Genomic DNA, 27986 nt, shown 5'->3' with positions numbered 1-27986 from the left:
TTGTGCGGGACCTTGTCAAAAGCCTTTTGAAAGTCCAAATACACCACATGCACTGCTTCTCCCTTGTCCACTCTACTAGTTACATCCTCAAAAAATACCAGAAGATTCGTCAAGTATGATTTCCCTTTCATAAATCCATGCTGACTTGATCCGATCCTGCTATTTCATCCGTAATGATTGATTCCAACATCAATCCCCTCCTGTCTGATATAAACCAACCCACAGTCACTGAAACCAATCCCCTCCTGTCTGATATAAACCCACCCCACAGTCACTGACACCAATCTCCTCCTGTCTGATATAAACCCACCCCACTGTCACTGACATCAATCTCCTCCTATCTGATATAAACCCACCCCACTGTCACTGACACCAATCTCCTCCTGTCTGATATAAACCCACCCCACAGTCACTGACACCAATCTCCTCCTGTCTGATATAAACCCACCCCACAGTCACTGACACCAATCTCCTCCTGTCTGATATAAACCCACCCCACTGTCACTGACACCAATCTCCTCCTGTCTGATATAAACCCACCCCACAGTCACTGACACCAATCTCCTCCTGTCTGATATAAACCCACCCCACTGTCACTGACACCAATCTCCTCCTATCTGATATAAACCCACCCCACACAATCACTGACACCAATCCCCTCCTATCTGATATAAACCCACCCCACAATCACTGACACCAATCCCCTGAAGGTGCTGACTCTGGCTGGATTCAGTTGTACCCTTGCAAAGATGTTAAATACATAAGAAATAGGAGCAGGAGTAGGCCATTTGGCCATCGAGCCTGCTCCGCCATTCAATAAGATCATGGCTGATCTGATGTTAGTCTCAACTCCACTTCCCTGCCCGATCTCCATGACCCTTGACTCCCCTATCATTCAAGAATCTGTCTATCTCCACTTTCAATATATTCAATGACCCAGCCTGGGCAGCTCTCTGGGGCAGAGAATTCCAAAGATTCACGACCCTCAGAGAAGAAACTCATCTTCATTTCCGTTTTAAATGGGCGACCCCTTATTCTGGAATTATGCCCCTTAGTTCTAGATTCCCCCACGAGAGGAAACATCCTCCCAGCATCGACCCTGTCAAGCCCTTCAGAATCTTATACATTGCAATACGATCACCTCCCATTCTTCTAAACGCCAATGAGTACCGGCCCAACCTTTCATAGAATCACAGAAATTTACAGCATGGAAGGAGGCCATTTCAACCCAACGTATCGGCACCAGCTGACAAACAGCTATCCAGCCTAATCCCACTTTGTAGCTCTTGGTCCGTAGCCCTGCAGGTTACAGCACTTCAAGTACACATCCAAGCACCCCTTAAATGTGGTGAGGGTTTCTGCCTCTACCATCCTTTCAGGCAGTGAGTTCCAGACCCCCACAACCCTCTGGGTGAAGAAACATCCCCTCATATCTCTAAACCTCTCACCAATTACTTTAAATCTATTTCCCCTGGTTGTTGACCCCTCTACTAAGGGAAATAGGTCCTTCCTATCCACTCTATCTCAGCCCCTCATAATTTTATACACCTCAATAAGGTCACCCCTCAGCTTCCTCTGTTCCAAGGAAAACAAACCCAGCCTATTTGATCTTTCCTCATAGCTAAAATTTTACAGACCAGGCAACATCCTCGTAAATCTCCTCTGTACCCTCTCCAGTGCAATCACATCTTTCCTGTAATGAGGTGACCACAACTGCACGCAGTACTCTAGCTGTGGCCTAACTAGTGTTTTATATAGTTCAAGCATAACCTCCCTGCTCTTGTATTCTATACCTCGGCTAATAAAGGCAAGTGTTCCATATGCCTTCTTAACCACCTTATCCACCTGGCCTGTTACCTTCAGGGACCTGCGGACATGCACTCCAAGGTCCCTTTGTTCCTCAACACTTCCTAGTGTCCTACCATTTAATGTGTATTCCCTTGCCTTGTTAGCCCTCCCCAAATGCATTACCTCACACTTCTCCAGATTGAATTAATTTGCCACTGTCCTGCCCACCTGACCAGTTCATTGATATCTTCCTGCAGTCTACAGCTTTCTTCTTCATTATCAACCACTCAGCCAATTTTTGTATCATTTACAAACTTCTTAATCATACCCCCTACATTCAAGTACAAATCATTGACATATACCACAAAAAGCAAGGGACCTAGTACTGATTCCTGCAGAACCCCACTGGAAACAGCCTTCCAGACACAAAAACACCCATCAACCATCACCCTTTGCTTCTTGCCTCAGAGCCAAATTTGGACCCAACTTGCCACTTTGCCCTGGATCCCCTGGGCTCTTACTTTTGTGACCAGTCTGCCATGTGGGACCTTATCAAAAGCTTTGGTAAAATCCATATACACTACATCATATACACCTCATCGACGCTCCTGGTTACCTCCTCGAAAAAGTTAGTCAGACACGAGCTTCCCTTAACAAATCCATGCTGGCGGTCCTTGATTAATCCGTGTTTTTCTAAATGAAGGTTTATCCTGCCCCTCAGAATTTATTTCAATAATTTTCCCACCACCGAGGTTAGGCTGACTGGTCGGTAAATACTCGGTCTATCCCTTTCTCCTTTTTTAAATAAAGGTACAACATTAGCAGTTCTCCAGTCCTCTGGCACCACACCTGTAGCCAGAGAGGATTGGAAAATGATGGTCAGAGCCTCTGCTATTTCCTCCTTTGCTTCTCTTAACAGCCTGGGATACATTTCATCCAGGCCTGGGGATTTATCCAGTTTCAAAGCTGCTAAACCCCTTAATACTTCCTCTCTCACTTTGTTTATTTCATCTAATATTTCACACTCCTCCTCCCTGATTGCAATATCTGCATCGCCCCTCACATTTGTGAAAACCAATGTAAAGTATTTATTCAGAAGCATACCTGGGTCTTCCACCTCCACACAGAGATGACCTTTTTGGTCTCTAATCGGCCCCACTCTTTCTCTAGTTATCCTCTTGCTCTGAATGTATTTATAAAACATCTTTGGGTTTTCCTTGATTTTACTCGCCAAAATGTTTCCATGCGCTCTCTTTGTTTTCCCAATGTCCTTTTTAATTGCACCCCTGCACTTTCTGTACTCCTCTAGATTTTCTGCCATATTGAGCCCATGGTATCTGTCATAAACCTCCCTTGTTTTCTTTATCCTACCTTGCATGTCCCTTGACATCCCGGGGCTCTAGATCTGTTAGTCCCACCCTTTTTCTCTCAGGGCATATGTTTGGCCTGAGCCCTCCGGATCTCCTCCTTGAATGCCTCCCACTGCTCTGACACTCATTTACCTCCCAGTAGCCGTTTACAGACCACTGTGGGCTAAATCACCTCTCAGCTTAGCAAAGTTGGCTTTTCCCAAATTTAGAACTTTTATTCCTGGTTTATCTTTTCCATAACTACCCTAAATCTAACTGAATTGTGATCACTAGCACCAAAATACTCTCCCACTTAGTAGACATACAACTGTGACAATTAGCTGTTATTGTCCCGATCGGACACACGGCTGGTGGTACAAACAGTTCTTATCTTCACCGTCTGCCCTGAAATGTCTTCTGGGTCTTTCTTTTATTCTCTTTTCGGGGTGGGCCTGGTGTAGGATATTGACAGGACCATTTAACCGATAATATGTCGGGTTCTTTGTCTCAACTCTTGGGTGAAACCTCCTCCCACGGTTGGAGTCAGACATTCTTGGCCTTCAGATGTTTGGAGCTGCCTGTTAGTGTTAATTCCTGGATTCTTTTACTTCAATCTGGTTCAGTAAAATTACTGAGTCGAATACCTCTTGTGCTTTGAACAAAGCAGTCTTTATTACCGGCCAGTAAGACCTATCAGACAGAAGATATACTCTCTGGATAGAGCGTACACACTCCCTACGGATAGGTGAAGTTACATCGTAAAGCGTTAACAGTTATACAGTTTTGAAATCAGATAACAAAATACAAATGGATTGACAGTCTAACTCAGCCACTCATTAGTCAATCTATATGAGATGTTCTTCTTGAAAGCTCAAGTATTGCCTCCAAATGTTTCAATCTAATGGTGTGACTATTTACTGAGACCTTGCAATTCTGCAGATGTATTTCATGTTACAATTATATATTATTGGCAGGATTAGTGACTTGAAACCTTGAGAAAGACTGTTAGCTATGCTGATGTTGCACTATTTGCAATCTGACATTCTCCCAGCTATTATTCCATGGCTTATACATTTTCATATATCCCGTTTACTGTCCTTAATTCCATACAGATATCCACATCCCTCCTTTTATCATTCTATGATAACATTTAGGATCATTCTATGAGTATTGCATTGTTGAGTAGTTCTCTAGTTTGTTGGATCATAACCCGGGAACCCTTGACCACAAGAGGGTCTGCTAACCTTGTCATTGCTTTACAGCAGAGGTTAAGGCAACCAACAATCAAACAGCAGGTAATTATTATTACGATGAGAACAATTGCCCCATGTATTAGATAGGATCTCCAAGATCCACCCAGAAACCAATCAAACCTGCTAAGTTCTTTTGCTGGTGTGGATAACTTTTTCACCTCCCTCCTTATGTGATCGGCAAGGTGGGTTATGTTTTCTGAACTATCAGGAATGTAAGTGCAACATTCAGATCCTATCAGGGCACACGTTCCCCCTTTCTCAGCTAACAGGTAATCGAGGGCCATTCGGTTTTGTAATGCTACGGTCCTTATCGCTACCATTTCAGCTGTGATGCCCTCCAGAGCCTCAGCAGTGTGGTTAGCTACCTGTTCCAATATCGTTTCTTTTAATCCATCTAACAGTCTCAGTTAGGGTCCGGGGAACGGTGCGCAAAGGAATTCCCCCTTTGGAATGTATAGGGTTATGTGAACACACCCAGCATCTAGTGAAGCGCCCTTTTTCCGCATAAACGTAAGACATATACAAAAAGGTGTTTACATGGAGCTCTCGCCTTTGTCTTCCTTCCCGTGCACCAAAACTGTCATATATCAACACTATTATGCAGACAGTAGCATACAGACACAGTCTCATCTTATAAATAGTCCAATTATTTAGCTGATAAAAAGAGTTCTGTTTTCACATTTCCCTTCAGGTCTCCGTCAGTGTATTTGGCTGTCTGACAGGTAAGAGTTCAAACTGATCCTCCTTCAACTGCCTTGTTCAGCTATAGGGAGGAGGAGATCTGGAACAGAAACAGGAATTAGACTAACCAGCAAAATTTGTTTAAATGGTGATGAGCTTGCAGTGGTGCAGGTGAACCCAGGCACTTTTCCCCTCAACCTTTGCTGCAGTGGGGGTAGTGAGTGACACCTAAAAAGACCCCTCCTATTGTGGCTCTAATCCCTTCCGAATCCATACTTCCCTGGTGCCACGAGGGACAATTCGGGTAAAACTGGGAGGTCGAGGTGAGCATCTTGAACCTGGTTGTGAACTAGTCGCAGAGCCTGAGTCAGAGAAAGAACATAGGTGGTCATCAGTCTAGCTGAGATCTCATATCTAGGAACAATTTCCCTCATTAACACCTTAACAATAGTCTGAGTCTTATTGTCCAGGTTAGGGTAGGCTTCAATCCATCTGCTAAACACATCTACTATTACTCACACATATCTGTAACACTGAACTTTTTGCAACTCAATGTAGTCCAACTGAAATGTCTCAAAGGGACCTTCGGGTAGGGGCGTTTTACCCCAATCACAGGGGACTCCCTTCCCTGGATTATGTTGCTGGCCAACCAGGCAACGACTACTGATGTTCTGGGTGAGCGCCTGGAGTTTAGGGTGCCACCAAGTAGCCAAAAGTGTGTCACTCGTGGTCCTTGCTCCACAATGAGTAGCAAAATGCAGACATTCTATAACCCATGAGGCCAACTCGTCAGACATGCAAGTCTGTTCCGCGGGAGTGGTCCAGAGTTTAGAAACATTGTCATAAGTACATGCATAATATTTCCACAACAGTTTATCTTTTTCAGGAGCGTCCCCCTGTGCTTTTATAACATCTTGGATGGTTGGCATTGGTTTTTCCGAGGCTAACTTATCCTTCGCAGGATTTTTAGTCTGACTCATAATTTTGGGCACTACCATCTGTTGGTCACGAGAGGCCTGTTTGGCCTCTTGGTCAGGACAACGATTCCCTATATCAACCAGCGAATTTCCGGTAGGTTGGGCGGTACATTTGACAATGGCAATGTGTTTGGGGAACATGAGGGCTTGCAACAAATCAGATACTAGCTGTTTATGAGATATCTCATTCCCCTGTGAGGTTAGGAATCCCCTATTTTTCCATAATTGTCCGAAATCATGCGCCACCCCAAAGGCATACCTAGAGTCGGTATAGATATTGACTTTGAGATCTTTGGCCAAGATACAGGCTTGGGTGAGGGCGAATAGTTCAGCTTGTTGAGCAGAATAGGCGGTTTCAAAGCAGCAGATTCCAAGACCTGATTCTCCTGGTTTACTATGGCGTATCCTGAGATTCGTGTATCTTCTGGATTAATAGAAGTACTTCCGTGAACAAACATAAACAATCATGACTGGGTTCTTCCTCATCTTGGGGTGGCTCAGTAAGAAAACAGGCCGGATTAATTGCAGTATAGTGCCAAAAAGTCAGTTTAGGATTGCCTGTGATTTCAGTGGGTTCTGTCGGATTGCCCTGCACTGAGATCTCAATCGGATCAATGGGAGTATAACCCACTTGGGAGGGGTTCTCTGCCCACACATGAGGATCCACATAGTCAGGTATGCCGGAGCCAGTATGATGCTGTAGAGTCGTTAAGACCTTCTCGGGGTCCCCATGAAATTGGACTGTTCGGCCATGTTTTACAATTTGCACATCCCGGCTGGTAGGGTCAGCCTCATCTATGGACTTGCGTACCATAACTCCCAAATCTTTAGCATGGTGAGGGGCTAATACTTCACGAGCAATATGCGGTGCCATTGTTAGGGGCTGTTTCCACAGATTCTTATCCACTTCCACAAAATCTGCCTCTCTTTCCAGTCCAGTCACTCTAGCCCTTAATAGAATTCCCTTCACTTCCCCTTCGTGATCCTGATAAAAGTTCTGCAGGTCCTGATTCTTTCCACTGGGATCGTATGCTAGGGTCACGTGATAGGGTGCCTGCGGCAGGTCCAGAGACCACCACTGAGGGGTTCTAGTGGTATAATACTGCCGCTTAAGGGTTTCCTGTTTTACAATAATCTCCATACTCCAAATGCAACTGGAATTTGCAAAGGAGGTCTCTAGTCATCAAGTTACAGTCCAGATTGGTAGTGATGACAAATCGATGTTCTACCAATTCTTCTTGGTAACCCACTTTAACTAGTTCTGACACCGGGAATGTCGAGATTTGTCCCAGGAATCCTGAAAGTTCCTGTGTTTCAGTAGAAGCAGGGAGTTTAAGCTTTGATTGTACAGAAGACATGAAGGCTCCCGTATCTATCGAAAAGGGTTGCCACTCATTCAGAATGGGTTCGTCGTCCGGGGAGGATCCCTGCACAATCAAGCTGCATAGTCAATCGGGGGACAATTGACCAAAGGGGTTGTTCTGGGAGAAGTTAGTGTAAGATCCTCCTCTCCCCCCTTGCCCCCCTCCTCTTCCTCCTCTTCCTTTTCCATGCTGACGGTAGGGGCAATTTTTATTCCAATGTCCTTCCTGCCCACAATTAAAACAGTCAATTCCTCTTACCCAGTCCCGGCCTCTTCCCATACCATGCCGGGGACAATAGGGAGGTTTATTAGCAGGGCTCGGGCCGTTTGGTTGTTTAGTATAACCGTATCCTTGCTTATCCATCCAATCCTGTATGCCACACTACGGTTCTATTGCTCCTTCCTCCCGAGATGGCTCTTCCTTTCTAGTCACGTATTTAGTCTTGACCTGGGTTGGGGGCGCACCTCCCCCCTCCCCTTTCTTTTTCTGCCAATAATATCTAACTGCCCTTTCCATCTGTCCGGATAGCGTGAGCAATCAAATAGTTGTTTGAAGATCACAGACATCTATAGAGAGGTGGTCTGCAGCTTGTTGTGCATCAGGGTTTGGCATTGGTCTGACAGGGAATTGGTGTCGGGACTTTGGGATCTTGGAAATCATTTCTAGGCCGGAGGATGTTTCAGAGCTGTCTGACTGCTTGACAGTTCTGCGTCTCGATCGGCGGGGGAGTTTGCTATGTCTTTCACAACTTGGACTGGTAGGTTGACTAGAAGATTTACGGGACTGTTTGTGATGTTGAGATATAGTTCTGCCCTTTCGAGTGTGAGATCTGGTCCTTTCGGCTATATTGCCTGTGAACTGGGGATCCGAATCGCTATCAGAGGATGAGGAGTCAGTTTGGGTTAGTTGCTTTGGTGATATGTGGTTGTTCCTAACTCTTTTTACCGGAGTGTTCGGTGGAGGGTGTTGGGAAGAGGACTGGAGCAAGAGGCCAGGGGGTGCGGGAGGCGCCGTTGGGCGCTGAGTCAGTGGCCACTCATCAATTTCATCATCAGCCTCGGTTAACACAAAGCCAGCCATTTTAACTTGTAGTTGATCAATACCTTTCTCAGAGGTCCCAGAGGATCTCTTAGCAAGTTTCTTGTGCGCACATTCATTCTTTTTTTTTAAGACGTCTACAGTTTTAACATGTGTTCCCTCTGTCAATGCAAGTCCTAATTTAATAGCATTTGTTTGCCAACTCGATAGAAGTGATGCATCTTTTAATTTCTGACAATAATGTCGCCAGGTTGCAATTAAATTTTTTATCCCCTTTTCCTCGTCCCCTTCTCCAAATTAATACATTTAGAGAACGCATGGATGAATTACAACAATTGTACATTCCTGTCTGGCGTAAAAATAAAAAAGGGAAGGTGGCTCAACCGTGGCTATCTAGGGAAATCAGGGATAGTATTAAAGCCAAGGAAGTGGCATACAAATTGGCCAGAAATAGCAGCGAACCTGGGGACTGGGAGAAATTTAGAACTCAGCAGAGGAGGACAAAGGGTTTGATTAGGGTAGGGAAAATGGAGTACGAGAAGAAGCTTGCAGGGAACATTAAGGCGGATTGCAAAAGTTTCTATAGGTATGTAAAGAGAAAGAGGTTAGTAAAGACAAACGTAGGTCCCCTGCAGTCAGAATCAGGGAAAGTCATAACGGGGAACAAAGAAATGGCAGACCAATTGAACAAGTACTTTGGTTCAGTATTCACTAAGGAGGACACAAACAACCTTCCGGATATAAAAGTGGTCAGAGGGTCTATTAAGGAGGAGGAACTGAGGGAAATCTTTATTAGTCGGGAAATTGTGTTGGGGAAATTGATGGGATTGAAGGCCGATAAATCCCCAGGGCCTGATGGACTGCATCCCAGAGTACTTAAGGAGGTGGCCTTGGAAATAGCGGATGCATTGACAGTCATTTTCCAACATTCCATTGACTCTGGATCAGTTCCTATCGAGTGGAGGGTAGCCAATGTAACCCCACTTTTTAAAAAAGGAGGGAGAGAGAAAGCAGGGAATTATAGACCGGTCAGCCTGACCTCAGTAGTGGGTAAAATGATGGAATCAATTATTAAGGATGTCATAGCAGCGCATTTGGAAAATGGTGACATGATAGGTCCAAGTCAGCATGGATTTGTAAAAGGGAGATCATGCTTGACAAATCTTCTGGAATTTTTTGAGGATGTTTCCAATAAAGTGGACAAAGGAGTACCAGTTGATGTGGTATATTTGGACTTTCAGAAGGCTTTCGACAAGGTCCCACACAGGAGATTAATGTGCAAAGTTAAAGCACATGGGATTGGGGGTAGTGTGCTGACGTGGATTGAGAACTGGTTGTCAGACAGGAAGCAAAGAGTAGGAGTAAATGGGTACTTTTCGGAATGGCAGGCAGTGACTAGTGGGGTACCGCAGGGTTCTGTGCTGGGGCCCCAGCTGTTTACATTGTACATTAATGATTTAGACGAGGGGATTAAATGTAGTATCTCCAAATTTGCGGATGACACTAAGTTGGGTGGCAGTGTGAGCTGCGAGGAGGATGCTATGAGGCTGCAGAGTGACTTGGATAGGTTAGGTGAGTGGGCAAATGCGTGGCAGATGAAGTATAATGTGGATAAATGTGAGGTTATCCACTTTGGTGGTAAAAACAGAGAGACAGACTATTATCTGAATGGTGACAGATTAGGAAAAGGGAAGGTGCAACGAGACCTGGGTGTCATGGTACATCAGTCATTGAAGGTTGGCATGCAGGTACAGCAGGCGGTTAAGAAAGCAAATGGCATGTTGGCCTTCATAGCGAGGGGATTTGAGTACAGGGGCAGGGAGGTGTTGCTACAGTTGTACAGGGCCTTGGTGAGGCCACACCTGGAGTATTGTGTGCAGTTTTGGTCTCCTAACTTGAGGAAGGACATACTTGCTGTTGAGGGAGTGCAGCGAAGATTCACCAGACTGATTCCCGGGATGGTGGGACTGACCTATCAAGAAAGACTGAATCAACTGGGCTTGTATTCACTGGAGTTCAGAAGAGTGAGAGGGGACCTCATAGAAACGTTTAAAATTCTGACGGGTTTGGACAGGTTGGATGCAGGAAGAATGTTCCCAATGTTGGGGAAGTCCAGAACCAGGGGTCACAGTCTAAGGATAAGGGGTAAGCCATTTAGGACCGAGATAAGGAGAAACTTCTTCACCCAGAGAGTGGTGAACCTGTGGAATTCTCTACCACAGGAAGTAGTTGAGGCCAATTCACTAAATATATTCAAAAGGGAGTTAGATGAAGTCCTTACTACTCCGGGGATCAAGGGGTATGGCGTGAAAGCAGGAAGTGGGTACTGAAGTTTCATGTTCAGCCATGAACTCGTTGAATGGCGGTGCAGGCTAGAAGGGCTGAATGGCCTGCTCCTGCACCTATTTTCTATGTTTCTATGTTTCTAATCCCTGTGCTTTTTTTTTTTACCTCTACGCTTCTAGTGTCACTTAGAGGCCACTGGTCATCCCCTAATAATTTGTTCAGGGCTCCTGATAATTTTCTAAAGTCTTCAGCTCTTTCAGGGAATTCCTCACATAGCTTTTGTAGCGGACTATCCGCATCCGTGGTTTTATCTAACTGATTACCCATTTTCATACTGCCCCTCGTATTACTGTGTCGCTACGCGTTCGTGTTGTCATGCAATTTAAACAAACTTAAAAATAGACACAGACTTTACAGAACTAACACAGACTTTAACTAACTCCAAATAACCAAACTTTACTAATGCTAACACTTACCCGCGTCGCCGCGCGATTTCAATACTAAACTACCACGTCGCCTCGCAGTTCACGTCGCCGCGCAATCCGCGTTGCCTCACAGTTCACGTCGCCGCGCAATCCGCATCGACCCGTGGCTCGCGTCGCCGCGCGAGTTAAGATACTTTAACTTTAAAAGGTAAACAAGGACTTCTAACACTTACCCGCATCGCCGCGCAGTTCGCGTCGCCGCGCGATTTACAAAATAGACAAAGACTTCTAACACTTACCCGCGTCGCCGCGCGGTTCGCGTCGCCGCGCGATTTCAATACTTAAAACTTTACTTAAAACTCTAAACTTTAAGACTTACAGACTTACTGCCATTAGCACTGACTTTCGCGATTCGCGTTGCTGCGCCTCTGCGTCACTACGCGTCGGCGTCACTGCACGTTTACGTCACCGCGCGTCTACGTCACTGCGCGTTGACGTCACTGCGCGTTCGCTTCACTGCGCGTTTATGTTACTGCGCGTTCGCTTCGGCCCTACCTTCCGAGTTGCTGCGGGGGTTTTTTTTTTAATTCAATCAGAGCCTAGACGGGCCAAGTGATATACAAGGTCGACGTCGTACCTGAGTTGAACACCTATCTTCTATTTAAATCCCCATTTTATTCCCTGTGAGCCTAATTTTCTAATTTCTTTCAGTCTCCAAATTTCCCTATCCTTTCGCGTTACTGCGCAGTTTAAATTCAATCAGCCAATGAAAGCCCTAATTTAATGGAGTTTTTCTGCCAATTGGACAGGAGTGATTTTATATTTTTCATAATTTAAAATCTCAGAACATTTTTTTTCTTTCAGCACCTATTTAGTACGTTACTTTTTTTTTATAACTAGAGAGAAGTCTGGCACGTAGGCTGTGGACTGCTTTTCGTTATCTCAATTGTTCCAGCCTCAAGGTCGTGTTATTTAATATAATTTTTTTTTTTTTAAATCCTTTTGAATCCATCTCAGTTGTTTTGCTGTGCCTTCTCTGAATGTTTGCTTTCAACAAGTTTTTTTTTTCTTTTTTTTTAACCACCGGGACCATGTAATTTTTTCTTTTTTTAACAAATCTATCCTTTGGGCATTTCCTGGCTCCGCAACTTATCATCCAAATATACGTAATTCAATAAGGTTCACACTCTTAAACTTCCCACATACAGGACAACACTACGAAGGGTTAAAACAAACTTTCATTCTGTTTGAGATAAAACAAACCACAACTCCCCGGCTTTTTTTTTACAGTAAAAGTCACAGAAGCATTTCTCATTTAAACAGACATTCACAAGAGTCTCTTTTCTTTCCTATTAATTTTTTTTTTTTTTTTTTGGATCCATGATTGATCATCTATCCCTATCTAGCTCTAACTATCTTTCCAAGTCGCCGCTTGGTTTGCGTCATCGCGCAATTTCCCTATCTCTATCCCTATTCTAAGTTTGAAAGGTATTCACCAGATTGTCCTGGATCTCGTTCAGACACTACCTGAGAACCAGCGAGTGGCTAAACTTTCCTCAGACTTTTGAAACCGGGGGAAACTGGAGCAGTATTGAAATCATACTCACTCCAGTGGCCATTTTCCCCTCGTCTCGTCCAAGGCTAGTCTGGCTCTTAATTCGCAAGTTTTCGGCAGTCGTCCGTTGAGATCCCACTTCTGACACCAAATGTAAATGTGGATTCTTTTACTTCAATCTGGTTCAGCAAAATTACTGAGTCGAATACCTCTTGTGCTTTGAACAAAGCAGTCTTTATTACCGGCCAGTAAGACCTATCAGACAGAAGATATACTCTCTGGATAGAGCGTACACACTCCCTACGGATAGGTGAAGTTACATCGTAAAGCGTTAACAGTTATACAGTTTAGAAATCAGATAACAAAATACAAATGGATTGACAGTCTAACTCAGCCACTCATTAGTCAATCTATATGAGATGTTCTTCTTGAAAGCTCAAGCATTGCCTCCAAATGTTTCAATCTAATGGTGTGACTATTTACTGAGACCTTGCAATTCTGCAGATGTATTTCATGTTACAATTATATATTATTGGCAGGATTAGTGACTTGAAACCTTGAGACAGACTGTTAGCTATGCTGATGTTGCACTATTTGCAATCTGACATTCTCCCAGCTATTCTTCCATGGCTTATACATTTTCATATATCCCGTTTACTTTACTGTCCTTAATTCCATATATTCCGTTCAGATATCCACATTAGCAGTTATTGATGTTCAAGCAGCTTTAGCTAATGTCCCATGGAATGAATCCTTCAATTCTAACACCATCTGATAAGGCTTTTTGGTCTCAAGTTATTTCTTCCAATCCATGATTTCTTACACCTGTGTTGGGGGTATCGCCTGGGCACGGTGCAGCCCTGCACTGATGTCCCCTTGCCCTGTGTACCCTGTGTTGGGGGTATCGCCTGGGCACGGTGCAGCCCTGCACTGATGTCCCCTGCCCTGTGTACCCTGTGTTGGGGGTATCACCTGGGCACGGTGCAGCCCTACACTGATGCCTCTTGCCCTGTGTACCCTGTGTTGGGGGTATCACCTGGGCACGGGTGCAGCCCTGCACTGATGTCCCCTGCCCTGTATACCCTGTGTTGGGGGTATTGCCTGGGCACGGTGCAGCCCTGCGCTGATGTCCCCTGCCCTGTATACCCTGTGTTGGGGGTATCGCCTGGGCACGGTGCAGCCCTGCTCTGATGCCCCCTGCCCTGTATACCGTGTGTTGAGGGTATCACCTGGGCACGGTGCAGCCCTGCGCTGATGCCCCCTGCCTTGTATACCCTGTGTTGAGGGTATCGCCTGGGCACGATGCCATCCGGCACTGATGCCCCCTGCCCTGTATACCCTGTGTTGGGGGTATTGACTGAGCACGGTGTAGCCCTGCTCTGATGCCCCTTGCCCTGTATACCCTGTGTTGGGGGTATTGCCTGGGCACAGTGCAGCCCTGCACTGATGCACCTTGCCCTGTATACCCTGTGTTGGGAGTATCACCTGGGCATGGTGCAGCCCTGCACTGATGCCCCTTGCCCTGTATACCCTGTGTTGAGGGTATTGACTGGGCATGGTGTAGCCCTGCACTGATGCCCCTTGCCCTGTGCAACATCAGGTGGTTCAGGAGAAGGCTGGTGCTTTTGTTGTTGCTGTTGCTGGTGGACCTGGTTCTGTTGCGGCTGATCATCATCAGATTGTGAGGACCAAGGTGAGACAGTATAACTCGTGTCCATTCGCATCTTATAGATGGCAGCTGGGGTTGAGATGACAGAAGCAATCTGTCAATGATGAGAGCGGTTGTTTCAAGGAGGTGACAGTGGATCGAGAGTTTACTCCAAACACTTCCAAAATGCATAAAGCTCAAAAGTGTCTCCCAAACCCTGAAGGCTGAAGCTTGTAAGATTGGGAACTGAATGGTTCTGGCAGCTTTTACACCACTTTTGCAGCTGTCACCTATACAGAGCAATGGAGACCATTAAAAACCCGACTTACTTACCTGACATGATCCCCGAGCGCCCTGAACCTCGTGAAAAAGCTGGAAAATTGGTAAACCCGGCACTTGGGAACCTGACATGGAGGCGGGTTCACAGCGGGCTGCCTATCTTTTAGATTTTGACAGCGGACCTGCCCCGAATCTGCCTTCTGAGCGCCGGTAAAATTCCGGCCTAGGAGTGCAGCCTGACTGAATTTACTCTGTACAGTTAACAGCTATCAGCTGTATGTGGTTGCTGGAGTAGGCGGGAAAAGTGGATTCAGCAGTTGTGGATTGCTTGACTCTCAAAAGGTATATATTAGGCACTAGGTTGCTTGAGCACAGAGCTTGGAGACAGGTTGGAGCACGCAAATGGAGTGTATCGCAAGCAGAGTGATTCCCCCATTACAGTGACTACCCGCCAAAAGTATTTCATTGGCTGTAAAGCGCTTTGAGATGTCCAGTGGTCATGAAAGGTGCTATATAAATGCAAGTCTTTCTTTCTTTCAGAGTGGAGGGATTTGGTGAATGAGGGAATGGGTGGAGAGGAGGAAGGCGGGTGAGACGTCCGGAGGGAGCGAGGTAAGTGACATTAGCACAAGGGAAGGAGCAGGAAAGTGATTGGTTGGTGAGTATAACAGCTCTTTTGCTCTCAAGATATGGTAAGTGGATTAAATTCAGAACTGGGAGAGTATTAACTACTGTAACTTTATTAAATTAATAACTTAAACTAAATTAACTAATTAAAACTAAAAATGAAAACCAAAATTAATGGTTTGAATAAAGACTGTAACTAATTCTATCAATAAAATAAAATGAGACAGAGGTGGCCGGGCAGGTGGTGTGTGGTAACTGCAGCATGTGGGAGTCAATGGAGACCAATGCGATCCCCAACAACCACATCTGTGGTAAGTGCCTGCAGCTTGAGGAAATTCAGCTCAGAGTTGTTGAGCTGGAGTCTGAGCTGCAGACATTGCGATGCACCAGGGAGGGGAGGGTTACCTGGACACTTTGTTCCAGGAGGCAGTCACACCCCTTAGGTTAGAGAGTACCTTAGAGTTAGTCAGTGGTCAGGGACAGGAGGATGTGACTGTGAGTCAGGAAGGTATGGGACCCAGGATGTAGTGATGGAGGAGCCTCAGCCCTTGACCCTGTCCAACAGGTACGAGGTACTTGTTACCTGTATGGATGAGAACAAGGACTGCAGGGAGGATGGGCAAACTGACCACGGCACCGTGGTACAGGAGGCCATTCAAGTGGGGGGAGTGTAAAGGAATGTGGTCGTGGTAGGCCACAGTATAGTCAGGGGGTAGATATTGTTCTCTGCAGTCGTGACCAGGAGTTCCGAAGGTTGTGTTGCCTGCCCGGTGCCAGGGTTAAAGATACCTCCTCGCGGTTGGAGAAGAACTTGAGAGTGGGAAGGGGAGGTTCCAGTTTTTGGGGTCCACATAAGAACCAACAACATGGGTAGAACTAGGAATGAGGTTCTGCTCAGAGAGTTTGAGCAGTTGGGTCCAAATTAAAAAGCAGAACTTCAAAGATAATAATCTTTGGCGTTACCTGAGCCACACATCAATTGACAGAGGGATAAGCAGGTTAGCAAGTTAAATGTGTGGCTCAAAGAGTGGTGTGTGAGGCAGGGGTTTTGCTTCCTGGGCCACAGGCACCAGTACTGGGGAAAGAGGGAGCTGTTCTGTTAGGACCAGTCTGGAACCAGTGTCCTGGTCAATCAATAACTAGGGCAGTAGACAGAGCTTTAAACTAATGAAGGGGTGGGTGTGGGAGCATTCAGGAAAGAGTAAATTTAAAAGCAGCAAGAGAAATGTCAAGTCTGCAGAGCAGAGCAGAATTTTGGGTAAAAATAAGCAGTTTGGGTCAGGAAGGAACAGCGCGAGTGACAAAGATAATAGGGCATCAGTGACAAAGGTGACATCAGGGAAAAATAGAAAAAAGTCAAAGTTAAAGGATGTATATCTGAATGTGCAGAGCATTCACAACAAAATAGATGAATTAATAGCGCAGATAGGAATGAGTAGGTTTGATCTCACAGCCAGTACGGAGACATGAGGGCTGAATTGATGAACCCTACGGGTCCGTACAAGGTGTGCACACACCCATAGGGACCCCGCAAGTTCTGGGTTTAGGCACGCACTGCACATGTGCTGGAACCCGCAACTTGCGATCTGTCAGGAATCCTCTTGACCAATCGACCGCATCCACCAGAAAAGTAGCACTGCTGGCGCAGGTTTGGGAGATTTGTCCAACTACTGGCCAGCAGCTATGGACAGAACTGCTACGGTGGATAAAAGCAGGCGTACATCCTGCATTCTGTCTAAGGTAGTAGCAGGACCAAGACGTGGCAGTCAGGGGGCTGGAAAACATGACTGTTTTAACTTTTAAAGTAAAGTTCTTGGAACAAATCCTGATTTATGTATTGAACAATTTTAATTTTTAAAATATTTCATTGTGTTTTGAGATCAAGTTAGAGGAATTTGGTGTTCTGAGGAGTGTAGGTAATTTAAAGAGAAACTTTTGATGTAGACGCGGTCAGCATTTTATTCAATTAGATTTCATTTTTTTAAATTTCAAAATAATTGTTTAAACTGAGTTTTTCCAGTTACTAATGTTTACACTAATTATCCCAGAATATATCAATGTATTAAATGGTTTCTTTTTTATGCTGTTTAAAAATGTTATCTATCACTTTGTAAACATTTTTAAAGTCTTAAAAATGGAGGTGGGGGTGAGATTGATGCGGCTGGTGTGATGGGCGGCTGAGCAATACCGCCCACCTGGTGCCCCGCCCACCCTGAATTACTACCCACTCACTTTATTAAATGGCCTTTACACCTCTCTCCATTGTTTCCCTACATGCACTGCATCGATTAAAGAGGCAGCCTGTGAGGGGAAAGATGCCTCATGACCAATTTTCCCCATCTTCTGTGTGACTCTGGCACATAGAACTGAAGGTGCCAGGGAACAACACAGAAGATTGAGGAACCATGACCGTTGCCTGATCAGGAGGAACTACGACCCACCCCAGACAACGGACAGCATGAGGCTGCCTTGTGAAATGATGTGGGATGAGTCGTGTGCGAGGAGGCTGCGCTTTAGCAAAGAGTCAACGACCGATTGTGTTGCATGTTAAAGGACGATCTCCAAACTCGCTCGAAGACCCCCACTGCCTTGTCCGTGTCCATGAAAGTAACCACAGCACTGAACTTCTTTGCATCAGAGTCATTTCAGTCAGGCACCAGTGACATTTCAAACATCACCCAGAGTGCAGCGAGGGCCTGCATTCAGCAGCTGACAGATGCCATATTCCGTCGGGCCTCTGAGTTCATCGACTTTGACTTCTCCACTCGGCAGCAAAAGGGGAGCATCCTTGCATTTTATCGAATTGCTGGCTTCCCCAAAGTGATTGTGGCTGTCGATGGAACCCATGTTGCATTGAAGGCACCAATTGATACAGCTGTGACATACAACAGGAAGGGGTATCATCCATTAAATGTAAGGATCGTCTTTGATGTGAAACTTAGGATCCTGACCGTGAATGCGACAAGGACTGCCTGCGAAAACCGTGGCTGGTGACACCATCCCACAGGACCAATAATGAGGCAGAGGAGAGATACAACCACCATGCATGGTCCACATGGCAAGTGGTCGAGAGGACAAACGGGGTTCTGAAATCACACTTCAGTTTCCTGGACAGGTCAGGGGGACATTGCAGTACTGTCCGGTGAAAGTGTCAAGGATTGTGGTGGCCTGTGGCACTTGGCACAACTTTGCTCTGCTGGAAGGACTGACACTTAACCCTGCAAACGAGCTCCCTGCTGTAATGGAGAACATTGAGGATGCCAATGTCCCTGTGGCCAGGCCTGATGGGGAGGAGCCAAGTGCTGCCTAAAGCAAAGGTGCAAGGGAACAGCGAGTAACCAACACGTTTACGGGGTGATGAGAGTGTCGACTCCTCCCTCCCCTTCCCCCAGCAAGGCACATAAAAGAACGCACGCAATTTAAAGTGAAACAGTGAATTTTTATTTTACCATAGAAACATAGAAACATAGAAAATAGGTGCAGGAGCAGGCCATTCAGCCCTTCTAGCCTGCACCGCCATTCAATGAGTTCATGGCTGAACATGAAACATCAGTACCCCCTTCCTGCTTTCTCACCATACCCCTTGATCCCCCGAGTAGTAAGGACTTCATCTAACTCCCTTTTGAATATATTTAGTGAATTGGCCTCAACTACTTTCTGTGGTAGAGAATTCCACAGGTTCACCACTCTCTGGGTGAAGAAGTTTCTCCTCATCTCAGTCCTAAATGGCTTACCCCTTATCCTTAGACTGTGTCCCCTGGTTCTGGACTTCCCCAACATTGCGAACATTCTTCCTGCATCCAACCTGTCCCAACCCGTCAGAATTTTAAACGTTTCTATGAGGTCCCCTCTCACTCTTCTGAACTCCAGTGAATACAAGCCCAGTTGATCCAGTCTTTCTTGATAGGTCAGTCCCACCATCCCGGGAATCAGTCTGGTGAATCTTCGCTGCACTCCCTCAATAGCAAGAACGTCCTTCCTCAAGTTAGGAGACCAAAACTGCACACAATACTCCAGGTGTGGCCTCACCAAGGCCCTGTACAACTGTAGCAACACCTCCCTGCCCCTGTACTCAAATCCCCTCGCTATGAAGGCCAACATGCCATTTGCTTTCTTAACCACCTGCTGTACCTGCATGCCAACCTTCAATGACTGATGTACCATGACACCCAGGTCTCGCTGCACCTTCTCCCTTCCTAATCTGTCACCATTCAGATAATAGTCTGTCTCTCTGTTTTTACCACCAAAGTGGATAACCTCACATTTATCCACATTATACTTCATCTGCCACGCATTTGCCCACTTACCTAACCTATCCAAGTCACTCTGCAGCCTCATAGCATCCTCCTCGCAGCTCACACTGCCACCCAACTTAGTGTCATCCGCAGATTTGGAGATACTACATTTAATCCCTTTGTCTAAATCATTAATGTACAATGTAAACAGCTGGGGCCCCAGCACAGAACCTTGCGGTACCCCACTAGTCACTGCCTGCCATTCTGAAAAGTACCCATTTACTCCTACTCTTTGCTTCCTGTCTGACAACCAGTTCTCAATCCACGTCAGCACACTACCCCCAATCCCTTGTGCTTTAACTTTGCACATTAATCTCCTGTGTGGGACCTTGTCAAAAGCCTTCTGAAAGTCCAAATATACCACATCAACTGGTCCTCCCTTATCCACTTTACTGGAAACATCCTCAAAAAATTCCAGAAGATTTGTCAAGCATGATCTCCCTTTCACAAATCCATGCTGACTTGGACCTATCATGTCACCATTTTCCAAATGCGCTGCTATGACATCCTTAATAATTGATTCCATCATTTTACCCACTACTGAGGTCAGGCTGACCGGTCTATAATTCCCTGCTTTCTCTCTCCCTCCTTTTTTAAAAAGTGGGGTTACATTGGCTACCCTCCACTCAATAGGAACTGATCCAGAGTCAATGGAATGTTGGAAAATGACTGTCAATGCATCCGCTATTTCCAAGGCCACCTCCCTAAGTACTCTGGGATGCAGTCCATCAGGCCCTGGGGATTTATCGGCCTTCAATCCCATCAATTTCCCCAACACAATTTCCCGACTAATAAAGATTTCCCTCAGTTCCTCCTCCTTACTAGACCCTCTAACCCCTTTTATATCCGGAAGGTTGTTTGTGTCCTCCTTAGTGAATACTGAACCAAAGTACTTGTTCAATTGGTCTGCCATTTTTTTGTTCCCCGTTATGACTTCCCCTGATTCTGACTGCAGGGGACCTACGTTTGTCTTTACTAACCTTTTTCTCTTTACATACCTATAGAAATTTTGCAATCCGCCTTAATGTTCCCTGCAAGCTTCTTCTCGTACTCCATTTTCCCTGCCCTAATCAAACCCTTTGTCCTCCTCTGCTGAGTTCTAAATTTCTCCCAGTCCCCAGGTTCGCTGCTATTTCTGGCCAATTTGTATGCCACTTCCTTGGCTTTAATACTATCCCTGATTTCCCTAGATAGCCACGGTTGAGCCACCTTCCCTTTTTTATTTTTACGCCAGACAGGAATGTACAATTGTTGTAATTCATCCATGCGGTCTCAAAATGTCTGCCATTGCCCATCCACAGTCAACCCCTTAAGTATCATTCGCCAATCTATCTTAGCCAATTCACGCCTCATACCTTCAAAGTTACCCTTCTTTAAGTTCTGGACCATGGTCTCTGAATTAACTGTTCCATTCTCCATCCGAATGCAGAATTCCACCATATTATGGTCACTCTTCCCCAAGGGGCCTCGCACAATGAGATTGCTAATTAATCCTCTCTCATTACACAACACCCAGTCTAAGATGGCCTCCCCCTAGTTGGTTCCTCGACATATTGGTCTAGAAAACCATCCCTTATGCACTCCAGGAAATCCTCCTCCACCGTATTGCTTCCAGTTTGGCTCGCCCAATCTATGTGCATATTAAAGTCACCCATTATAACTGCTGCACCTTTATTGCATGCACCCCTAATTTCCTGTTTGATACCCTCCCCAACATCACTACTACTGTTTGGAGGTCTGTACACAACTCCCACTAACGTTTTTTGCCCTTTGGTGTTCTGCAGCTCTACCCATATAGATTCCACATCATCCAAGCTAATGTCTTTCCTAACTATTGCATTAATCTCCTCTTTAACCAGCAATGCTACCCCACCTCCTTTTCCTTTTATTCTATCCTTCCTGAATGTTGAATACCCCTGGATGTTGAGTTCCCAGCCCTGATCATCCTGGAGCCATGTCTCCGTAATCCCAATCACATCATATTTGTTAACATCTATTTGCACACTTAATTCATCCACCTTATTGCGGATACTCCTTGCATTAAGACACAAAGCCTTCAGGCTTGCTTTTTTAACACCCTTTGTCCTTTTAGAATTTTGCTGTACAGTGGCCCTTTTTGTTCTTTGCCTTGGGTTTCTCTGCCCTCCACTTTTCCTCATCTCCTTTCTGTCTTTTGCTTTTGCCTCATTTTTGTCTCCCTCTGTCTCCCTGCATAGATTCCCATCCCCCTGCAATATTAGTTTAACTCCTCCCCAACAGCACTAGCAAACACTCCCCCTAGGACATTGGTTCCGGTCCTGGCCAGGTGCAGACCGTCCGGTTTGTACTGGTCCCACCTCCCCCAGAACCGGTTCCAATGCCCCAGGAATTTGAATCCCTCCCTGCTGCACCACTGCTCAAGCCACGTATTCATCTGCGCTATCCTGCGATTCCTACTCTGACTAGCACGTGGCACTGGTAGCAATCCCGAGATTACTACTTTTGAGGTCCTACTTTTTAATTTAGCTCCTAGCTCCTTTAAATTCTTTTCGTAGGACCTCATCCCTTTTTTTACCTATGTCGTTGGTACCAATGTGCACCACGACAACTGACTGTACTCCCTCCCATTTCAGAATGTCCTGCACCCGCTCCGAGACATCCTTGACCCTTGCACCAGGGAGGCAACATACCATCCTGGAGTCTCGGTTGCGGCCGCAGAAACGCCTATCTATTCCCCTCACCATCGAATCCCCTATCACTATCGCGCTCCCAATCTTTTTCCTGCCCTTCTGTGCAGCAGAGCCACCCACAGTGCCATGAACTTGGCTGCTGCTGCCCTCCCCTGATGAGTCATCCCCCCCAACAGTACTCAAAGCAGTGTATCTGTTTTGCTTGGGGATGACCACAGGGGACCCCTGCACTATCTTTCTTGCACTACTCTTCCTGCTGGTCTTCCATTCCCTATCTGGCTGTGGACCCTTCACCTGCGGTAAGACCAACTCACTACACGTGATACTCACGTCATTCTCAGCATCGTGGATGTTCCAGAGTGAATCCACCCTCAGTCCGACCATCAAGAGCTCGAGGCGGATACACTTCCCACACACGTAGCGCCCAGGGACACCGGAAGTGTCCCCGAGTTCCCACATGGTACAGGAGGAGCATATCATGTGACCGAGCTCTCCTGCCATGTCTTAACCTTAGATACCCTTAAATTGGTAGTAACAATGCTAAAGTTCACTTACTGATATAAAAAAGAAAAAGAAAAGCTACTCACCAATCACCAGCCAATCACTTACCCCATTGGCTGTGACATCACTTTTTGATTCCCTTCTACTTCTATTTTGCTTTCTCTCCCGCTGTAGCTGCACCGGTCGCCTTTATGGGCCGCTCCGACACTGCTCCCCTCTCACCAACTGCCGCTGGCTCTCGATCTCCCGCTGGGCCTTTTATAGGCCGCTCCGACACTGCTCCCACCTCTCATCAACTGCCGCTGGCTCTCGATCTCCCGCTGGGCCTTTTATAGGCCGCTCCCCTCTCACCATCAAATACTTTTGTTGTACTTTTTTGATGTTCTTAGTCTTTAAATACAAATTATTAGCTAACTATATTCTACAGTGTAAACATTTGCATAAATTTAATGATAAAAACATATAAACATTTTAAAATGACTTCATGGGTTTCTTAGTGCAATAAAGACTTTACATTCAAGAGAATCATACAGAGAGTCGGGATAACTGGGTCATTTTCAGGTTGGCAAACTGTAACTAGTGGGGTGCCACAGGGATCAGGGGCCTCAACTATTTACAATCTATATTAATGACTTGGATGAAGGGACCGAGTGCACTGTAGCCAAATTTGCTGATGATACAAAGATAAGTGGTAAAGCAAATTGTGAGGAAGACACAAAGGGGGCGAAATTACCCCGTGCCAGTGTTGCGGGGAAGTAACCTCTGAACCCGGGCCTTTTTGCGCTCGGGTCAGAAATACATAAGAACATAAGAAATAGGAGGAGTAGGCCATTTGGCCCCTCGAGCCTGCTCCACCATTCAACAAAATCATGGCTTATCTGATCTTGGCCTCAACTCCACTTCCCTGCCCGCTCCCCATAACTGTTGACGCCCCCATCTTTCAAAAATCTGCCTGTCTCCACCGTAAATATATTCAATGACCCAGCCTACACCGCTCTCTGGGGTAGAGAATTCCAAAGATTCATGACTCAGAGAAGAAATTCCTCCTCATTTCCATTTTAAATGGGCGACCCTTTATTGTGAAACTATGCCCCCTAGTTCCACAAAGGTAATAATCTCTGGATTACTACCTGAGCCACCAGCAAATTTGCATAGAGTAAATAAGATCAAAGATAGGTGTGGGAGAAATGGGTTTCAATTCATGGAGCACTGACACCAGTAGTGGGGTAAGAGGGAGCTGTCCCGTTGGGACGGGCTTCACTTGAACCAGGCTGGGACCAATGTCCTGGTGAATCGAATAACTAGGGCTGTAGATAGGGCTTTACCCTAAATAGTGGGGTGGAAGGGTCCAATGAGCAGAAATGTAAAAAGAGAAAGGAGAAGGTAAAAGTGGAGGGTAGCAATTGGGGCAATGATAACCAGAGTGTGACAGGAAGGGACAGAGCGTATACACATAAGACAAAATTAAAAGCTGTATATCTGAATACACGCAGCATTCGTAACAAGATAGATGAGTTGATGGCACAAGTAGAAATAAATGGATATGATCTGCTTTCCATTACAGAGATGTGGTTGCAAGGTGACCAAGGATGGGAACTGAATATTCAGGGGGATTTGCTATTTTGTGAGGATCGGCAGAAAGGAAAAGGAGGTGGGCTAGCTCTGTTAATAAGGGATGAGATCAGTGCAGTAGTGAGAAATGATATTGGCTCAGAAGATCAAGATGTAGGATCGGTTTGGGTGGAGATAAGAAATAAAAAGGGTAGGTAGTCATTGGTGGGAGCGGTCTACAGGCCCCCAAACAGTAGCTACACTGTAGCACAGAGAATAAATCAAGAAATAATAGAGGATTGTAAGAAAAGTACGGCAATAATCATGGGTGATTTTAATCTTCATATTGATTGGACAAATCAAATTAGCAAGGGTAGCCTGGAGCAAGAGTTCATCGAGTGTGTGCGGGCTGGTTTCTTGGAACAATACGTTATGGAACCAACCAGGGAGCAGACTATTTTAGATCTGGTAATGTGCAACGAGTCGGGATCAATTAATGATCTTGTAGTGAAGGATCCTCTGGGGAAGAGTGATCATAGCATGGCAGAATTTCAAATTCAGTTTGAGGGTGAGAAAGCTAGTTCTCAAACAATTGTCCTGAAGTAAACAAAGGTAATTACAAAGGTATGAAGGCAGAGCTGGTTAAAGTGGACTGGGAAAGTATATTAAAGGGTAAGACTGTAGAAAAGCAGTGGCAAACATTTAAGGAGATATTTCATAACTCTCAGCAAAGATAGATTGCAGTGAGAAAGAAAGACTCTGAGAAGGATGAACCATCCGTGGCTAACTAAGGAAGTAAAGGATGATGTCAAATTGAAAACAAAGGCATACAATGTTGCGAAGAACAGTGGAAGGCCAGACGATTGGGAAATTTTTAGAAACCAGCAAAGGATGACTAAAAAAATGATAAAGAGAGAGAAGATAGCTTATGAGAGTAAACGATCAAGAAATATAAAAACAGACAGTAAGAGCTCCTACATGTATATAACAAGGAAGTGAGTAGCTCAAGTAAACGTTGCTCCATTAGAGAATGAGAATGGGGAATTAATAATGGGAAACAAAGAAATGGTGGAGACATTGAACAAATATTTTGTATCGGTCTTTACGGTAGAAGACACTAAAAGCATTCCAATAATTGATAATCAAGGGGCTATTGGGGCGGGGGGAACTTAAAACAATCACTATCACCAGAGAAAAAGTCCTTGGCAAACTATTGGGACTAAAGGTGGACAAGTCCCCTGGACCTGATGACATGCATCCTCGGATCTTAAAAGAAGTGGCTGCAGAGATAGTGGCTGCATTGGTTGTAATCTACCAAAATTCCCTGAATTCTGGAGAGGTCCCACTGGACTGAAAAGCTGCAAATGTAAGGCCCCTATTTAAGAAAGGAGGGAGACAGAGAGTAGGAAAATATAGAGCAGTTAGCCTAACCTCTGTCATTGGGAAAATGCTGGAGTCCATTATTAAGGAAGTAGGAGCAGGACATTTAGAAAATTATAATGCAGTCAAACAGAGTCAGCATGGTTTTATGAAGGGGAAATCATGTTTGACAAATTTGCTCGAGTTCTTTGAGGATGTAATGAGCAGGGTGGATTAAGGGGAACCAGCAGATGTTGTGTATTTCGATTTCCAGAGCCATTCGACAAGGTGCCACATAAAAGGTTACTACACAAGAGAAGTGCTCACGGGGTTGGGGGTAATATATTAGATGGATAGAGGATTGGCTAACTAACAGAAAGCAGAGAGATGGGATAAATAGGTCATTTTCAGGTTGTCAAACTGTATCTAGTGGGGTGCGCCACAGGGATCAGTGCTGGGGCCATTACACTATTTGCAATCTATATTAATGACTTGGAGGCACCGAGTGTAATTTGACCAAATTTGCTGATGATGCAAAGATATGTGGGAAAGCAAGTTGTAAGAAGAACACAAAGTATCTGCAAAGGGATATAGATAGGTTAACTGAGTCGGCCAACATTTGGCAGATGGAGTATAATGTGGGAAAATGTGATATTATCCACTTTGGTAGAAAGAATAAAAAAGCAAATCATTATTTAAATGGAGAGAGACTACAGAATGCTGTGGTACAGAGGGATCTGGAGGTCCTTGTACATGAAACTCAAAAAGTAAGCATGTGGGTACATCAAGTAATTAGGAAGACCATTGGCCTTTATTGCAAGGGGGATGGTATATAAAAGTAGGGAACGCTAGCTCCAACTCTACAGGGCGTTGGTAAGACCTGACCTGGACTACGGCATACAGTGTTGGTCTCCTTATTTAAGGAAGGTTATAAATGCATTGGAGGCAGTTCATGAGGTTGATTCCTGAGATGTAGGGGTTTTCATATGAAGAAAGGGCGAGCAGGTTGGGCCTCTACTCATTGGAGTTTAGAAGACTTCGAGGTGATCTTATTGAAATGTATCAGATTCTAAGGGGCTTGACAAGGTAGATGTAGAGAGGATGCTTCACCTTGTGGGGGAATCTGGAACTAGTTTCTGTAGAAATATGCAGGCTATGGCAACATAAGATGGGAAGACCCGAGAGTAAGGTTAAGGTGCCTTGAACATAGAAATGGATTACCAATTGAAAGTGAAGTTTAGTCAATCCATCCTTAGCATAGCCAGTAACAATTATAAATTAATCATGGAAAATAAGGTTCAGAATAAACTAATCACCAGAGCACAGACGAATATGTAATCAAAGGAGATGGGACAGATTATAGAATAGTATAATCCAGGAGGGGAAACCCAACCTAGGCAGTAAGAACCTAGGACCACCCTCGAGAGAAGCTGGACCTTAAGCTGGGAACTTAAAGCAGGACACCAGTGGCGGAGATTGATCACCTCTGTTAACGGGTAATACGAGCACAAGTACTGAGGCTTATGTGCTATTTTATACATCGTTTGTAATTAAATTCTACTTTGGGAAATAAAGTTTATTTGGCTTAAACATAACATTTGTTGACGACTTTCTTTCAATACTCGAAGTCCCACCAAATTGTTACGACTGTCGTGACTAAATACTCCCCGAGTAAACTGTCCACAAACCTACAGTGAGTTTTGGGCAACAAACTGGTGACCGGATGGGACAGTGAATTTAAAGAGTATTGACAGCAAGAAAGTAAACATTTGAACTGGTCAAGGACCAGGACTAAGGAAAGTCAGTGTTTAAACTGGTCAGGGACTATGGCTAAGGAAAGTCAGTGTTTGAACTGGTCAAGGACCAGGACTAAGGAAAGTCAGTGTTTGAACTGGTCAGGGACCAGGACTAAGGATAGTCAGTGTTTGAACTGGTCAGAGGCCAGGATTAAGTAAAGTCAGTGTTTGAACTGGTCAGGGACCAGGACTAAGGATCGTCAGTGTTTGAACTGGTCAAGGACCAGGATTAAGTAAAGTCAGTGTTTGAACTGGTCAGAGACCTGGACTAAGAATAGTCAGTGTTTGAACTGGTCAGGGACCAGGACTAAGGAAAGTCAGTGTTTGAACTGGTCAGGGACCAGGATTAAGTAAAGTCAGTGTTTGAACTGGTCAGAGACCTGGACTAAGAATAGTCAGTGTTTGAACTGGTCAGGGACCAGGACTAAGGAAAGTCAGTGTTTGAACTGGTCAAGGACCAGGATTCAGGATCATCAGTGTTTGAACTGGTCAGGGACCAGGACTAAGGATAGTCAGTGTTTGAACTGGTCAGGGACCAGGACTAA

General features: G+C 45.2%; 1 long non-coding RNA gene and 1 pseudogene across 1 annotated transcript in view; both read left to right on the top strand.

Annotated features, from left to right (window-relative positions):
• LOC139232625 (uncharacterized) overlaps positions 1-27986 on the top strand; it is a 973018-nt gene that overhangs the window by 54002 nt on the left and 891030 nt on the right. The window lies entirely within an intron of this gene.
• LOC139233052 (zinc finger protein 850-like) overlaps positions 1-27986 on the top strand; it is a 77923-nt pseudogene that overhangs the window by 11906 nt on the left and 38031 nt on the right.

The sequence above is a fragment of the Pristiophorus japonicus genome, chromosome 20 (assembly GCF_044704955.1).
Source record: "Pristiophorus japonicus isolate sPriJap1 chromosome 20, sPriJap1.hap1, whole genome shotgun sequence".
Taxonomy (NCBI): Eukaryota; Metazoa; Chordata; class Chondrichthyes; family Pristiophoridae; genus Pristiophorus; species Pristiophorus japonicus.
The sequence above is the reverse complement of the archived record's forward strand: the minus strand, read 5'-3'. Positions and strand labels throughout refer to the sequence as shown.